Source organism: Pezoporus occidentalis, unplaced genomic scaffold (assembly GCF_034315485.1).
Source record: "Pezoporus occidentalis ecotype Australia unplaced genomic scaffold, CSIRO_AGI_Poc_V1 ctg46, whole genome shotgun sequence".
In the NCBI taxonomy this organism is placed as follows: domain Eukaryota; kingdom Metazoa; phylum Chordata; class Aves; order Psittaciformes; family Psittacidae; genus Pezoporus; species Pezoporus occidentalis.
In genome coordinates, this window is record NW_026915791.1 from 2,366,051 (window position 1) to 2,383,776 (window position 17,726).

At 43.5% G+C, this 17,726-nt stretch overlaps 1 long non-coding RNA gene across 1 annotated transcript; it reads left to right on the plus strand.

Moving 5' to 3' along the window:
* The first annotated feature begins 10,738 nt into the window (after positions 1–10,738).
* Positions 10,739–14,847, plus strand: LOC134172454 (uncharacterized). Its single transcript, XR_009967926.1, has 3 exons — positions 10,739–10,841; positions 13,627–13,677; positions 14,553–14,847. It is a non-coding gene; the product is annotated as an uncharacterized LOC134172454 (long non-coding RNA).
* Positions 14,848–17,726: the final 2,879 nt, after the last annotated feature.

Below are 17,726 nucleotides of genomic sequence, written 5' to 3' on the forward strand. Positions count from 1 at the left end.
GCCACTACAAAACTGAAATGTCCTCCTGGGCACTCAGTCCCATTTGTAACGGACAGATACCCTGATGATAAACTGGTGGTGGTCCCTTACCAGACTGTCTCCTCATCCCAGAGAGGGTTTGATGTGATCGATGTGCTGCGGGCTCAAGAGGGTCAGGGATGAAAGCCAGAAAAGTCCAAGGCAGGACTAGTGATGGTGGAGGCTCCATGTATCCTCCACTTCCAAAGCCAAGCACATGAGCTATGGTTTTCCTAGGTACTGTACTCAGACTGGGGGATAAATGTACAAAATCTAATGTCTTGTGGCAGGTAGAAACAGGTGAGAAGGATTTAATGGTCCTGTCTAGGCTTAAACTCTATAAATCTAAGAAATGGTAGTGCACAGCTGCCCTGGCTAGGAGCTGGTAATTTAAAGTTCAGTTATGTATTGTCAGCTATAATTCCCAGTGAAGATGTCTGAACCTTCCTGTTTGCCACTACTGTGCTTGAGAAGATAGCACAGCTTTTAGCTAGAGTAATTCAATCCAGCTGAGTCTGTGCTGCAGGACATTTGAGGCTGGGAGAGAAAACTCTGTCTCAGGCCAAGCACAACATATCAAAATGAGTGAAACTCTTCATGGGCTGGAAAGTTCTGGCTGAGCTCCCAAGTATCTGAGTGTTTGGGGTTAGCCCCTTGGCTGCCCCAGTGGTGTCACCCCAGGGCAGTGCCCTGGAGATGTTGTCCATCGTTGAGTGCATCCCATAGTCCTAGCACACCCAATGAAGCTGTGGCTCCCACCCCATCCTGTCCCATGCCATTCTGTGCCAGGAGTGTGCACACCTACCCCAGTACACCGCCAGGAGAGGGTGTTGAAAGGACACCCCAAGCACTCAGCTGAGACCTCACCTGTGCAGAAGCAGCCACAAGCACCCTGAAATAAAACCTTCCCTCTGAGCCTGGCAATTTGCAGAGCTTTGCCCTAGGGAAGAAATACTGCTGTGGTAAAATCTATCTTCCTATAAAAACTCCTGCATAAGGGAAAAGCAGATTTTCTGTCAAAGAAACATTTAAGTAGGCACATTTCAAATAGATTGGCTTTTACTCTTGTAAGATGTTAATATTGCTGCTCTTGGTCTGATAATACCTTTCTGTTACAAAAAAAAAAACAACAAAAACCCTTCAAAATCATTTACAGATTTTGTATCCTCAATCTTCCTGTCATATAGATAAGTAAAGCTGGTTTTATAAATAATGGTATGGAGAAACTGATACACTTCCAAGGACAAAAAAGGAAGATAGAATTAGGGTTGGGTTTAATTGTTTCTGAGACCTGATTTTTTTCTTAATCATTACCACTGCAATATAAAATGGGTGTTTCCAAATCCCTGGTGTATTATTGATTGTTGCAGGCTGGTTGGGATTTTGCATATAGGGCGAATGAGTCTGAAAACAGTTGCCAATACAGTAACAGAGCTGACAGTGAAATCTCCTTTCCTTATCTCACAGGCACTAATAAGTTTTTGCTACCTGTCACTGATTTAATTTCGAAGGTGTTAATTGTTTGTGGGGAGGGGTGTGGTTGAGGATGAGCATCACTTACATATGGAGTCACAGCACCCACTGCCACCCTTAGAGCCAACACAAACCTGTGAATAACTTGGAAATATAGCAGTACTACAGCAAGAAACCTCAATGTGAGGGTTTTAATGAAACAAGAATTATTTTCTGTAAAGTATTGCTGTGTTTTGCTATTGAACTGGCTGCTGTTCCTGTAAAGTACATGACATTGCCAAATCAGAGTTCTCTGGAAAACTTTCTTTTTTCACATGTACTGTTTCATTGCTAACTGTTTTTAGAAAACTTGGTAGATAGTTCTGGAATATATCTATCTTCTGTGTCCTCTTCTCTGTCATGAATTTCATTTTCAGGCTGCATTTTTCTTCTTTCGGTGGTATGTTACAGCACATCTCTGTCCAAGACAGAATTAGCTGGGAATGTGACATTAAATGGCAGCAGATTTCATGTTAGTTATCTGTTCATTTATTTTCTGTCTGTCTTCCCTGCTTGTTTTTCACCCTTTGCCTACTTGAGTTTCATTATTAGAACCCAAGGAGCTCTAAAAATCTAATCTCAGAAAATAAGGCTGAGTTCTCGCAGTCCATTTACCCAACAAAAGGCCTGATGAACTGTATCTCAGTTCTCTGGCAGCTGCTTTTCTTGTTGGTTTTGGGGGGGCAAGGAAAGTAGCTTTTACAATTTTTTCCAGAAATCTAGTTCTGCTGCTTATATTGCTCTTTGTAACATTTAACCTAGATTTACCTTGCTGCAATATCTTCCGTTATCTTTTATCTTGCCTATGGCTGGACATAGGGCACATTTTGTCTCTCAGAACCACTAAGGTAGGAGGCAGCTTTGGTGGTCATCAAAACCTGGAGCAGGCTGCCCAAGGCTGTGTCCATCAAAAGAGACTGTAAAATATCTCTGGGCAACAACCTGTGTTTTGGTTTTGTTCCCACAGTTTATTACCCCTGTGAAGGCTATCACAGTATCACAGTATCACAGTATGCTAGAGATTGGAAGGGACCTCGAAAGATCATCTAGTCCAATCCCCCTGCCGGAGCAGGAACACCTAGATAATGTTACACAGGAATGTGTCCAGGCGGGTTTTGAATGTCTCCAGGGAAGGAGACTCCACAACCTCCCTGGGCAGCCTGTTCCAGTGTTCTGTCACCCCCACTGAGAAGAAGTTTCTTCTCAAGTTTAAGTGGAACCTCTTGTGTTCCAGTTTGTACCCATTACCCCTTGTCCTATCATTGTTTGCCACTGAGTAGAGCCTGGCTCCATCCTCGTGACACTCCCCCTTTATATATTTATAGACACTAATAAGGTCACCCCTCAGTCTCCTCTTCTCCAAACTATAGAGACCCAGCTCCCTCAGTCTTTCCTCATAAGGGAGATGCTCCACTCCCTTAATCATCTTCGTTGCCCTGCGCTGGACTCTCTCCAGCAGCTCCCTGTCCTTCTTGAACTGAGGGGCCCAGAACTGGACACAATATTCCAGATGGGGTCTCACCAGGGCAGAGTAGAGGGGAAGGAGGACCTCTCTCGACCTACTAACCACCGCCCTTCTAATACACCCCAGGATGCCATTGGCCTTCTTAGCCACAAGGGCACAGTGTTGGCCCATGGTCATCCTGTCGTCCACTAGGACCCCCAGGTCCCTCTCCCCTACACTGCTCTTTAACAGGTCGTTCCCCAACCTATACTGGAACCTGGGGTTGTTCCTGCCCAGATGCAGGACTCTACACTTTCCCTTGTTATATTTCATCAAGTTATTCCCTGCCCAACTCTCCAGCCTGTCCAGGTCTCGCTGGATGGCAGCACAGCCTTCTGGCGTGTCAGCCACTCCTCCCAGCTTAGTGTCATCAGCAAACTTGCTGATAGCACACTCAATTCCCTCATCTAAATCATTGATGAATATATTAAATAATACTGGTCCCAGTACTGACCCTTGAGGCACTCCACTAGTTACAGGCCTCCAACTAGACTCAGCCCCATAGACTACAACTCTCTGGCTTCTCTCCTTCAGCCAGTTCACAGCCCACCTCACTACCTGATCATCCAGTCCACACTTCCTCAATTTAGCTGTGAGGATGCTGTGGGAGACTGTGTCAAATGCTTTGCTGAAGTCAAGGTAGACCACATCCACCGCTCTGCCATCATCCATCCACTGTGTTATTTCCTCATAAAAGGCTAAGAGATTGGTCAAACATGATTTCCCCTGGTGAAGCCATGTTGACTGCCCCTCATAACCCTCTTATCCTTGATATGCCTTAAGATGGCACCAAGGATAAGGTGCTCCATCACTTTCCCAGGGATGGAGGTGAGGCTGACCGGTCTATAGTTACCCTGGTCCTCCTTCTTGCCCTTTTTGAAGACTGGAGTGACATTTGCTTTCCTCCAGTCCTCAGGCACCTCTCCCGTTTCCCAAGACTTGGTAAAGATGATGGCGAGTGGTCTAGCAATGACTTCCGCCAGTTCCCTCAGCACCCGTGGGTGCATCCCATCTGGACCCATGGATTTATGGATGTCCAGATTGCTCAACTGGTCTCTAATCCATTCCTTATCGACTAAGGCAAACCGCTCCGTCGACCTGACTTCATCTAAGGTCTCGGGTACAGGGCTCTTCAGGACTGCCTGCAGCAGAGTAGACGAAGACAAAGAAGGCATTCAGTAACTCTGCCATCTCTGCATCTTCTGTCACCAGGGCACCCATCCTGTTCATCAGTGGGCCTACATTGCCTCTGTGTTAGTTTTGTCTGCCATGTATTTGAAAAAGCTCTTTTTGCTGTCCTTGACCCTTCTCGCCAGGTTTAATTCTAAGGATGCCTTAGTCCTCCTTAGCTGCCTTCCTACATCCTCTAGCAGCAGCCTTATATTCCTCCCAAGTGGCCAGCCCCTCCTTCCATGACCTGTAAACTCTCCTCTTCCACTTGAGCATACCCAGCAATTCCCTATTTAGCCACGCAGGTCTCCTGGCCCTCTTCCTTGACTTCCTATGTGTCGGGATGCTCCGATCTTGAGCACGGAAAAAGCAGTCCTTGAATGTCAACCAACTATCTTGGGCCCCTTTACCTTCAAAGAGCCTTGCCCATGGGATTTCCCCTAGCAATTGCTTGAAAAGGCCAAAGTTTGCCCTGCTAAAGTCCAGGGTTGCAATTCTACTTGGTATTCTACTAGTCCTACCACACAAGATCCTGAACTTCACCATCTCGTGGTCGCTGCAACCAAGGCAGCCCTCAACCCTTACTGCTTCAACCAGATCCTCCTTGTTAGTGAGGATGAGATACAGCAGCGCTCCTCTCCCGGTTGGCTCATCCACCATTTGCAGGAGGAAGTTATCATCCATACACTGGAGGAACCTCCTGGACTGCGGCTGGGTTGCCGAGTGGTCCATCCAGCAAACATCAGGGAAGTTAAAATCCCCCACGACGATATCCTCACAGTTCTGCTCTGTTCTCTCCTTTCTAATTAAGTACCACTACTTCATTTGGCTTCTCATTGTAGGTTAAGTCTTTTGTGCATCTGATCTTCTGTGGTTCTCCTTTGGACCATGTCTTCCTTGAAAATAGGGTGCTAAAGAACAACAACAAATCATGCATCACACAGGGCTTAGTGTTGGTTGTGCATCCCCTTGCTGTTTGTACCAGAATGATGCTGTTGAGTCAGTTTGTAATTGCATGCATCCCCAAGACCTTTCTCTGTAAAATGCTACCTAGCTACTTCTCCTTCATCTGGGCAGGATTATTGCTTATTGGATTTTGTCCTGATTTTCATTTAAATTTTCTAATATGGTAGAACCACTTTGAAGTCTAACCTTATTTTCCAGCATGCCTCATGCCTTTCAGGCCTGGAGAAGAGACGGCTGTGTGGAGACCTCATAGCAGCCTTCCAGTATCTGAAGGGGGATATAGGGGTGCTGGGGAGGGACTCTTCATTAGGGACTGTAGTGATAGGACAAGGGGTAACGGGTTAAAACTTAAACAGGGGAGGTTTAGGTTGGATATAAGGAAGAAATTCTTTCCTGTTAGGGTGGTGAGGCAGTGGAATGGGTTGCCCAGGGAGGTTGTGAATGCTCCATCCCTGGCAGAGTTCAAGGCCAGGTGGGACGAAGCCTTGGGTGAGATGGTTTAGTGTGAGGTGTCCCTGCCCATGTCAGGGGGTTTGGAACTAGATGATCTTAAGGTTCTTTCCAACCCTAACTATTCTATGATTCTATGATTCCATAGAAATTACCTGCAAATGTGATAAATGTACTCCATCTCTCATCAGCCAGACATTTGTGGATACTGTTGAGTAGCACCAGGCTGGGGGAACCCACAAGCTCTGTCTTCCTATTTTTGATTCTGAGCTTTCTGGTCTGCATTTTGTGTGATGGTAACCCACCCAACTTTTACATGGTTTATCAAAAGTCTGTTTCTCAGCTTCTCTTACCATGGGGGAGAGCCTTAACAGATTCACTAACCTCAGTTCTGGAAGATGTGTTGTTTCTCTCTGTCCCTATAGGCATGGCATCCACGGTCAGAGAAAGGGGGACAGTGGGGTTGCCATGAATCATTCTAGACAGAATCATTCTTGTTACTTATGTCCTGAGGATCTTCTGGGGATTTGCAAATGCATGGTTTGAATAATTGTTTCCAGGAACTGAATATACACAAGCAGCTTTACAAAGCAAGTGGTGGAGAAGCAACATTTGTTCTTTTTAAGTCTTCCAGTCTCATTCTTATTCTGAAACTTCTTGGAGATAGCAGCAGACAGTTCTGAAATTACTCTGCTTTTCCAAGAACTTCAGGAAAATTTCACTGGGCTCAGCTCATCTGAAAACATTTAACTTTTCTACCTGGATCTTTTCTGTTGCAGCCTGAGCTATTAACCTTGTGTCAATAATGTTAATAATGTTACATAGCTGGTTGCAATTGTCCTTTTACTGAAAAGTAAAGCAAAACATTAACAAAAAAAATAATTAAATGATCTGGTTTTTCAGTATTACTTGCCATAAACTTTTTTCCTTATCGATTCATCACTCTTCTGGTCACTCTTTTGCTGCTGCTTCATATCATAGACTCTCAGAAAGATTTGTGTTGGAAGGGAACTTAAAGACAACCTAGTTCCAACCCCCTGCCACAGGCAGGGACACCTTCCACCAGACCACATTGTTCCAAGCCCCAGCCTGGCCTTCAACACACTGCCAGGGATGACGCAGCCACAGCTTCTCTGAGCAACCTGTGCCAGTGCCTCATAACCATTATAGGGAAGAAATTCTTTATGTCTAATGTAACCTGACCTGTGTCAGTTTAACACCATTCCACCTCATCCTGTCCCCGCATGCCCTTGTCAAAAGTCCCTCTCCAACTTCCTTGTTGTCCCCTTTAGACACTGGGAGCTGCTTTAATGTCTCCCCTGAGCCTTCTCCATGCTGAACAAGCCCAACTCTCTCAGCCTGTCTTCCTTGGTACTGATTGCTCCTGGCTGGACTTACATCTGTGAGTGGCTTGGCCCTCCTGATTTTCTCCCTGTATGCTCATGAGATTTTTTTTTTTTTTTTTTCCCCCAGTTCTTGCCCTTAGTACCAGTTGAACTAGTTTCTGCTTTCTCTGTGCTCCTACCTGTGAACTTGTGAACCACTAGCGCTTTGGGCTGGTGGCATTATGTTGTTCTTTGGAGTGTGTGTTTATGCCATCAATATCACTCCTTCAAGAAACTGCCATCTCTTAATTGCATTTTTCTTCTAGCTCTCAAGTTGCTTGCATACATCCTAACATTACTCTATCATCATTTTTCAGCAGGCCGTGTTTCCATCTTCACTTTCATGCCTTTTCCCCTGTGAACAAGTCATCTCCAGCAGACCTTTGTCCCTACTTGCCTTCAGGTGATCCAGCCACCCCCCTGGCACAGTGATACCAAGGCTTTTGCAGCAAAAAGAGTAGTTGCACTTCCTTATGTTGTCAAGTCGAAGTGGTATGACCTTTTCCTATGATAAAGCTAGACTTTGTGCAGCCAGGTTTAGCAAGCGTGATATGGTGCATTAGTGGTAAACAAATGCAATCAGGAGCACAGTTACGGTCTGAGTGTTAAAGCTTGTGGTTTCCCTAGGAAATGTGCTCAACTGGCAACATTTTCCTTGTTTAGGAGTTTATTGCAACCTGTAGTTAGTAACAAAGCCGCTAACAAGATCCAGGATTTGCTCCCCTCATCCACTCCCTGGCTTTCCCCAGGTCCAGGGATCAGTGGTGCCAGCCTGGCATGCCCAGTTAAAAGCCCAGCTCCAGCATCCCAGGTGACCTAATTTGCCTCTTCAGATAATGCCAGTCCACATTTCAAGCCTGAAGCATTTCTAATGGACAAACATCACACAACTCAGCATTATTTGACAGTAAATAGGGTAAGGATGCACCTACCCCATGCCGGCTGGGTGTTGCTGTCACAAAATGTTCCAAATGCTTCTTTAAAGACCTATCACCCCCAGCTTGGACCTCCCCCTTCCTGCTCAAGACCTGCATGCTGTCATTAGTACTTGCTATTATCAATCCAGGCACCTGAATTCAAGGGGGTTAAGAGGTTTATTTTCATTATTTCTGCTTGCAACCTTATCTGTATTAAGAAAAAAACATTAATTACTTCACTAATAGCTCAGCCTTTTTCACAGGCTTTCTGTTTCCATTAACAATTCCGATGTCTGCTGCCTTGGATTGAGCATTGGCGCAGGGGACTGTGAGTGAGGGGTAAAGGGGTTTGCCATTTGGGGGTTATTAAAGGCAAAAAAATCAGCTATCAATAAAATCATTAAACTGCATTTTCTATTGCAAGCTTCAGAAGAGAGTCATTAGTAAAAAAAAATATTTGCATTTCACAGTAAAGTAATGGCAAACAGCTCTGTTTTAAATAGCACATGCTGTACTTTGCTTGATTTAGTGCACTTTGCTGAACTGGAAAGCAAACAGGCACTGCTCCAGCCTTCAGTACTATCTAGTGAGAGGAGAAGTGTTAACATTTATTCCTAGGCAGTAAACATCATTAGCATGACCTTTTTTGAGACGCTTTGAATGAAAAAAATATAAAATACATAATTTGCAATCTGGAAGTCTTTTCTCTCAGAAATATCCAAGCTCACAACTCTCTTCAGGACATCCCTTTATATCGCAGAGAAACCAAACACTACCTACCTTCAGCTTGGAAAGGCAGAAGAACTCTGTGCCCTGATCTCTCTGAATTTCAGGGTGTCTTTATTAGCGCTCCAGAGGATGCTCTGGCAGGTGGACCTGGAAAACTATCACAGGGGCTTACGAGCTTTTGTTGAATTCTTTTTTTACTCATTATTTCCTATGACTACATCAATGAAGAGCATGAGTGTCAGAAACCTCTAGGAATATCAGCACCTGCTATGGATAAACAAATACTTAACTTCTGTTTTAGCATCATCTGCAATCTAAGATGTGAGGCAGGAAAGCATGGTGAAGGTAAGGGGGTAGCTGGTGCTGCTAGTATACTTTCAAGGTACAAAAAAGTACATTCCTACCCTGCACAAGCTCTGCGTTGGGACATGGAAAAGCTTTTTGTGGCACTGTGTCGACATGACAGTACTGCTCTGCCTATTGCAAGGAGAGAGGTTCTGATACCCTGAAGGTGATTTAATCTGTAAGACACTGAACTTGCATTTTTAGAGGTAGAATCATAGAATAGTTAGGGTTAGAAAGGACCTTAAGATCATCTAGTTCCAAACCCCCTGCCATGGGCAGGGACACCTCACACTAAATCATCTCACCCAAGGCTTCATCCAACCTGGTCTTGAACACTGCCAGGGATGGAGCATTCACAACCTCCCTGGGCAACCTATTCCAGTGCCTCACCACCCTAACAGGAAAGAATTTCTTCCTTATATCCAACCTAAACTTCCCCTGTTGAAGTTTCAACCCATTACCCCTTGTCTTGTCACTACAGTCTCTTATGAAGAGTCCCTCTCCAGCATCCCTATAGCCCCCTTCAGATACTGGAAGGCTGCTATGAGGTCTCCACACAGCCTTCTCTTCTCCACGCTGAACAGTCCCAAATTCCTCAGCCTGTCTTCATACAGGACGTGCTCCACTTCCCTGATCATCCTCGTGGCCTCTTCTGGACTTGTTCCAACAGTTCCATGTCCTTTTTATGTTGAGGACACCAGAACTGCACACAATACTCCAGGTGAGGTCTCCCGAGAGCAGAGTAGAGGGGCAGGATCACCTCCTTTGACCTGCTGGTCACACTCCTTTTGATGCAGCCCAGGATACGGTTGGCTTTCTGGGCTGCAAGCACACACTGAAGCCTGCTCATGTTCATTTTCTCATCAACCAACACCCCCAAGTCCTTCTCCACAGGGCTGCTCTGAATCTCTTCTCTGCCCAACCTGCAGCTGTGCCTGGGATGGCTCCAACCCAGGTGTAGGACCTAGATACTGCTGCAGCACCAGTACTTGAAGATACCCTTTTCCGGCATTTCTCTTCACCCAGAGAAAGCCATCCGGACACTCTGCCTTGTTGTGTGGAAGCAACTGGAAGTGTCCCCAGTCCCTTCCTTTTTCAACAGAGACAGAAGTTTATCAGCACAAAGAAATAATTGTTAACCTCTGCAACTTCTTTCTTTTCTGTCCTTGGCGCTTCCCTGATGCAGCTTGGGGGAAAGACGGGGGAAGAAAAAAACAAAACCAAACAAAATTTCTCCAAACCCAAACCAGTACTTAAATATGTCCCTCCACATCTTCAGCTAAGTTGGAATTCCTCCATTTGATTAAAATTGGTGACATTGGAGCACAAGCCTGTTGTGTACTCAGCTGGATGGAGCTAGGAGCAATAGAGGACATCTGAGGTGGAATCACAATCTGCTAAGAATTGCCCATCGTAAACTGGTCCAGCTTGTCTGTTACCAGCAGTTCTTCACTAGAAATTATGCAGGTTTTTAAGAAAGAGGGTAAAACTTTTACTGTCAGCAGATTTCTGCAGATCCCAATTTGCCATGACTCCAATTAGTAGGGGGTTGAAAAAGTTTTTTGACGTGAAGTGAGTGATGCTGGCTATTGAGAAGGTGTTTGCTTGGAAAAACGTGTGTGTGTGTAATATGCTTGTATATAATAAATGTGTGTGTATAGATATCTCACAAATGAGTAGCACAGCTGGCATGTGTGACTTTCAGAAGGCAGAAATGACCTGCTAAGGTGTGCTGTCCTCCAAAGGTGATGGAGATATTTCTTTCCTGTATGATGGTGGGCCAAGTCTTCCCATCCTGTAAAAAAGCAACCCCCAGGCTGCAGGCAGTGGTTTTCCAGCCCTGAGGTGTGTTTCTTGGTGTGCCCATGTGTTGCCTGCTGTTGCAGGTGTGCTGAGCTGAGCCCACCTCTGCAGGTGGCTGCAGAGGCTGGGTCTGTTGGTCCTGCTGCTGGAAAGGCACGTGGGCTTTTAATTGCTGGAAAAAAGGGATCATAAGAAGTATGTGGAACGGGTTTTTTTTTAACTTCAAAACAGAGGACAACTGGAGATTAAAAGGATGAAAACTGGGTGGCGCCATGTGCAGGGAAATAATGAGGAGAAAACTAAATTGCAAGATGGAAAAAAGGAGCAGGAGAGAAGGAAAACCTTCAGACACCTTCTTCAGAGGTCCTGGCCATTCTGACTTTTTATCTATTACCTGCGAATCCTTTGAGGGGATCTGTACTGTATGCAAGCACCTTTATTAGTTGCTTATTTTTATATGTTCAGACCTTTGACTTCCCATTTTCATTTTACCTTTAGAAGGTGAAAATCATCATCAAAGAGCTCTTAAATAGAAATAGCCTTGAACTAAAACTGCTGCATTCAGAGTACACTTGCATGGCAAAGGAAGAGGCATTGTGGCTGTAATACCTGGGTGCTGGCATGGTCGAGGGCAAGCGCTGGAAGCTGGTGGGGTTGACAACTCTTCCCAGCAAGTTGTAGCATCTCAGTGGTGGAGATAAAGCTGCTACCCCGGGTCCAGCACCTCCAGGGTCCCCATTGCAGATCCCAGCACATTCACAATCCCCACTGCCTGTCCCAGTCCTGCTGAGCACTTCCTGGCCGAGTCTCACAGTGCTGGCACAGCCTGCCAGCACTGCTGCTTGTCACACTCCTTCAAAGGGAGCTGTGTCTTTGCAAATCGAGCCACAAATCTGCATTTATATTACCACTGTAGTATTTTTCTGCACATCAAAAGCCATCAAAAGAGCAACCACTTGCATCCTAACAGAGGAAGTGAGCTGTGGTTGTTTCAGTCCCTCCAGCTTTCTGTTTGTGGGCAGCTCTCATGAAAAGACTCTTGCCTGTGTGATGGATCTCAGTAGGGTTGTTAATCACTGTCAACAGCTTGTATCATGCAAAACCACAATGTTCTTGGATGCACCATGTAATTTCAGGCTGCATTTATTTCCCTCCTGCCGCTTATGCCTATATTTATAACAACTCTAATTTCTGTTGGATTCAAAGAGCTTTTTGATCATACTTTTGCTTTAGCTGTGTGACACAGTCAAGCTGCAATAGAAAAAAAAATCTGTTGCGGTATTCAGTGGTTGTCTCTTGTGAAGTGACCCAGTTGTATCACAGGGACACATGTTAACATATATGGAATTGGGCATTTCCCAAAGCCCTGCAAAGCCTCTCTTTTGGCAGACAAGTTCTGTCAAATGCCTTTGCTCCAGCAGCAAAGACTTGCAGTAAAACCTTTTAAAAGCATGGGTTTTGATAGGTAATAGATTGCAAGTGTTGTATCCTGCATCACAATAGGAACAACAGTGTATGTAACACATTAAGATTTTTCCTTATGGGAGGGTAAATACCAAAGTGACATCATTTTAGTGTTTGTTTTTATAAGAAAATAAGTGAAAGGGCAGTAGTTTCTTAGTTAAAAGCTAATACAGCTGGGCCTATGCTTAGATAATTTTTCACAAATTCCTCAGAAAAACTTGATTTGGTTGATATGTCTTCCAGGTGAAACACAAACAGCATCTGGGATGTAGTTAGGTAAGTGTGAGTCTTCTGCATAAATAAGCACTGATTTTGTAAAAGTGCATCATAAAACAAAGCAAGATTTTAGTGGTGAATATGATGAAGGGATATGGTTTTGATGGAAAAGCAAGAGGAGATATGCTCAGCCAGTTATAGTCAAAGGTTTGATTACTGTACAAGATGCTTTCACAATCAAACGTGAGCAGCTGGAAATACAAAAATACACAAAGAAGGAAGCTGGTGAGGATTCTCCCCTTGGCTGTGCTGTTTGACAGCTGCATCTTCCTGAAGGATTTACGGTTCTCACACAGTTCAGACGAGTCTCAGTGATGTGTGATACCCAAAGCATTTCTATCTCCCATGAGCCTTCCCTGTCCTGCAAAGGCTAGCCCTGGGCACATCTGCCTGGAGCTGTTAGAGCCTGTCCTGCTCACAGCTGTCTGGACATATAGAAATCATACAGAAATGCCCTCACCTGCCCCTGGGCAAGGCATCTCCATCCCTCCCATTGCAGTTCCAGTACTCCAGTGGCACCTCCTGAGGGATGAGACACTCCTGCCCCATTGTCCTCGGCGCTGCCTGTGACAGTGATGGCACTAAACCAATTCATTCAACTTTCTGTGCTGTTATAGCATAATAATTTAACCTGCCCTCCCTTCAGAAATCCTTCTTTCTGCATATTTCATACACAGAAGCTCTCTTTCTCCTAAGGCCAAAAGTGAGTATTACAAAATTACTTTTTTTTTTTTTTTTTTCTAGTAAGGCAAAAAACCCTGAACTGGTGTATATGGCAATGGATGGGCTCACACCAAGATGGCTCAGGCCTTGGAGCAAAAGCATATGAGAAGAAATTATCAACATGCCTTTGCTAAATCAGAAGTGGAAAGGCTTGTTCCCAGCAGATCTCAGAGTAGTCTGAACAAATTAAATGTATATAGTGCTTGATGCTGCAAATATCTATCTGAAATAAGTTCCTTAAGAAAAGAAAGATGAAGCAGTAAGTTTGAAAAGTGTGGTGAGGGGACAGCATAGGCAAAGTCTTACAACCATCAGAAATTTTCTGTGGAGAAGTGATTGACATTTATTGCATCTTATTTTTCAGTTCAGATTGCATTTTATGATCAGAGTTAACAGTTACACCTTAGCTATTTGGGTAAGTGGAATAATGACAATGTAACTTCAAGATTATGATAACTATGTTAGTTCAGTGCATTATTTTCCATTTTGCTATGAAGTGCAGAGCAAAGGATTGGGACAGGGAAATGTGGTGGTATAAAGAGAAGGTGAAACTGGGAATGCATATTTCTAGGTGTTTTTAAGGAGTCTTGATTACCTGCTAAAACATATAGCTGAGACTGATGAGAAACATGAAAATCAACAGAGGGATTAAAACATCTTCCATGGCAGACAGATGAATCCAGGGAAAGAGCAATGATGATGTTGGTATTTTCAGGAACTCATTCTGATGATATTAGAAAACTCAGTGTATGTAATCCTGCCTCCCAGCAGTTACTGTATACACCCTCAGCTTACACATTGCTTACTGGGGAACAGGAGCTTGCTTTGTGCCCCAGCTCACCGCTCCTGATGACCATCACTGGCCAACCCTGTGTTGGGATGGGTGAGTAAGCAATAGGTGTTTTATCAGGGTATGGATGTATACTGCAGCAGACTTTCTTCATTTCTTTGAAGTATTTTGGATTTTGTAGCTCAACCAAATTTGCTTGATAAAAACGTGGGGTCTGGCTCTTGGTGTAGCATTGAAGATAAAGGCATATAACTGTATTTCTGTCTTTCATCTTTTTTTCCTGCAAAAGTAATATGCATCTACCAGTGATGTTAATATTCATATTTCTGTGCTTTCCTCTGATGTTTCACTCAGAATAAGCCTTTGGCAAAGTATAGTGGAATAAGTAAAAAACAAAAAAAAAACAAAACAACCCAAGTTGGCTCTTAAAGCTTCTTTTGCATTCTTCATTCAGATTTGGTAATTAGACCCTGAAATTCTTTGTATTTCATATTTTATAGTTGACCTTCTTCTCAAGCTTCTTCCTCAAGCTTTTATTCCCCTGCAAGTCATCTCTTCATATCCCACATGGCAGTCACTGCCCTTTGGGTTGAAACATCCATCAAAGCTCATCACCAGCCCGCTGCAGAGACCTCCCAGCACTGCAAGACGTCCTGCCCTGCTCTGCCATGAAGACTGAGAACTGTCTATAGGCAGCTAACAAACCTTCCTGGATCTTCTGCGAGAACCATGCTGTGTGCCACACTCATTTGTGGGAACAAATCAGGGGAAAATGCTGGTCCAGAACAGCACCCTTTCCGTCTGGGCTTGGAGGTTTGTGTCTTAGTTCAACCTCCTTCAGATTGGGCTGAAGGATCAGGGGAGTTTACCTTACCCTGCAGCCACTTCCAGTTTCCCTATCACTAAATTCAGCTCTTCCCTGGAGTCCAACAACCTCTCTTTTCATATATTACATTTCTCTCTCCACCACTGGAAAGATCTCCTCTTTGGCCATTGTGGCCAAATGCTCAATATAAGATTTGATGTAAGATGCAGGGTTCTATCACTATTTTCTGCTGAGAGAGACCTCTACAAAGCTCACTCTCTTCCCCCCTTGCCTCTTGCTTCATTTGTAAGAAATTGCCCTTAAGTGCGCTGAAAATTAATTCCTCTATGTGTGGGGGGTTTATTCTCACAGAGGCTCTGTCACCTAATGAAGAATTGAGAACTTTTTTTTTTATTATAAACTAGTAAGGCCAATGTAGACCCCCTGAGAAAACATACATGGTTTTATGTGGTCTGTGCTCCACAAGGACTCAAATTCCCGATCTAAATGTATGAGGACGGTACACCAGATGCAAGAAAAAGTTGGAGTCATGTCCTTTGAAATGACATTAACACCTCAAACTATCAGTAGTTAATAGTCAAGCTTTTCTTGATAGAAGAAAACCTTGCCTATCCTGCCCTACATTTGGCTTTTTCTACTATAAGAATGCCTGTCACTGATTGTACTTGTCCTGTGGTTAGTTACTTTGCTTCTTATCCTGCATGTCAGAGTGAAAGATTCCAAGATTTTAGAATAAATTCTTGTTATTTGATCCGACACTCTGACTATGGACTTTCAACTAGAACATCATCTCACCTCCTTTTTTTATTTAGACAGTTCATGTCTGCCATGGTAGAATATGCTTTTATTCTTTTAAAATTCTAATTATGGTTCTTCATGGTTGTTTGTTTTTTTTTGTTTGTTTGTTTTGTTGTTGTTGTTGTTTTTTTCTTAACAATCATTTTCCTTTTGAATACTTCTAGGTATATACTGATGTACTAAAGTTAGGTATGTCTATGAGTAAAGTTGGTAAGAGTCAGGGATGCTTTTTTTGTTTGGGTTTAACTTCATTTGTTAAAATCAAGTGGAAAGCATATACTTTATTACAGCATTGTCTCCTGATTTGTTCCCACAAATGAGCATGTCAAGAGCAGTCAGCTAACAGGAACATGAATCTTTCCAGTCATCAAAACCCTCAGTACTTGTTAAATTTAAATATAATTTAATAATGGCACCTAAATCCATGCTTGTCAGGTGGCCTGACACCAGGATTCTGGTGTCCTTATTTCTAACGAGCTTGTGCTGGCAGCCGGAACAGCAGAGCTGTCTTTGCTCTCCCCTCTAATTGCAGCCAGGGCTGCCAGCAAGTGCAGCTGGAATCATGCTGACCTTTCCGGAAGCCTCCAGAGCTGCTGTGCTTTGAGTTGACTGAGTCCTTTTTTTTCCCTTGCTCACTTCACTCCCTTTGCTTCGTTAGGCAGACACTAGAAAGACAGGTTAATAAAAGGCAAGATTTAGATCAGTCACTATGCAGCAGTGCAGAAACCCAGAAATCAATCAGCTGGCCATTCAGATAATTCTTAACTACAGATTGCATACCCTGCTGACCTAGGGAAGAGCATGTACCCTCCAGATAATTGCACTAAAGTCAGATGCGTGTTCACAACATTATGAACAAAACTCTATGCCCAGCATTTTACTTATTTCTCTGTTTCTGCCTCGCCTTCAGAAGTGGATGGTGTACATAGTCATTAAGTATAGTGAGAAACCATTATGTGATACTAGCATCCACCTTGAGACACCAATTAGAACTACTATATATTTTATATTGGTTGTGCCACTGTGATATTTAGAATTGGAAGGTGTTTTCCTCTCAGTTGCTGAAAAAGGCTGTGCAGGCTTGATATGTACATTGGCTCTAGCACAGTGTTCTTGCAGCACTGGTCTGAAACCTCCTGGTATTTCCAGAGCAGAAAGTTGCAGGGAACTTTCCCGCTGGATGTATTTTTAAGGTGAAAAGGCTCCAGGGTCACCATTTCTAAGAAATTGTCCTTGAGTGTGCTGAAAATTAATTCCTTGGGGGAGGGGGTGGGTATTCTCACTGAAGCTCTGTCACCTAATGAAGAATTGAGCCAAAATCTGAACTGGTATGCCCAATGCAGATCCCCTGGGGAAACAGCCTGTGCTTGATGGATGTCTGAGTGTTTATTCCTGTGCCTTGCTATGTCCAGATAATCCTTGAGTCGATATATCCATCATTTGCTGTAATTCTTGTTGTTTGGTTTGTACTGTCCATGCCTATTCACACTGTTGTTATTCATGAAGTACTTTGCACATATGTGGCACAGGATGGGAAGATTTTCTCCATTTCTGGTGTACATCATGTGGGATGTAACTGTGTAAGGCAAAAATAAAAGTCACAGACTGTGGCATATCTGCAAATGCAATTTATTAATTGCCTTTTGTTGAAATGTATCTTCATATCCATCTAAACATAATATGGAAGTAATATTTTGGAGGAATCCACTGATTTTCTTACAGGCTCCCTTAAGTACAACTGTTTACAGAAAACAAAGGAAAATGTTGTATTTGTCACACTTCTACCAGCGAGGAATCAAACTGGCAAGGCACACCAACAGAAGAATTATAGCTGTATTATTTCTCATATTTAAAATAAGAAGTGAAGCTATTAATATTAGATCTATTTAATATTAAATCTGGTATTCAAAAATGTTCAGAAAGCAAATGAATTCAGGCAGTTAATAATAGGTAATTTTAAGATGACTGGGTAACTGAAGTGTGAAACGTCCATAAGTTCAGGTGTCTCACAGATTTGATCCAGTAAAAGTCTTAATGGTTATTTTAATTC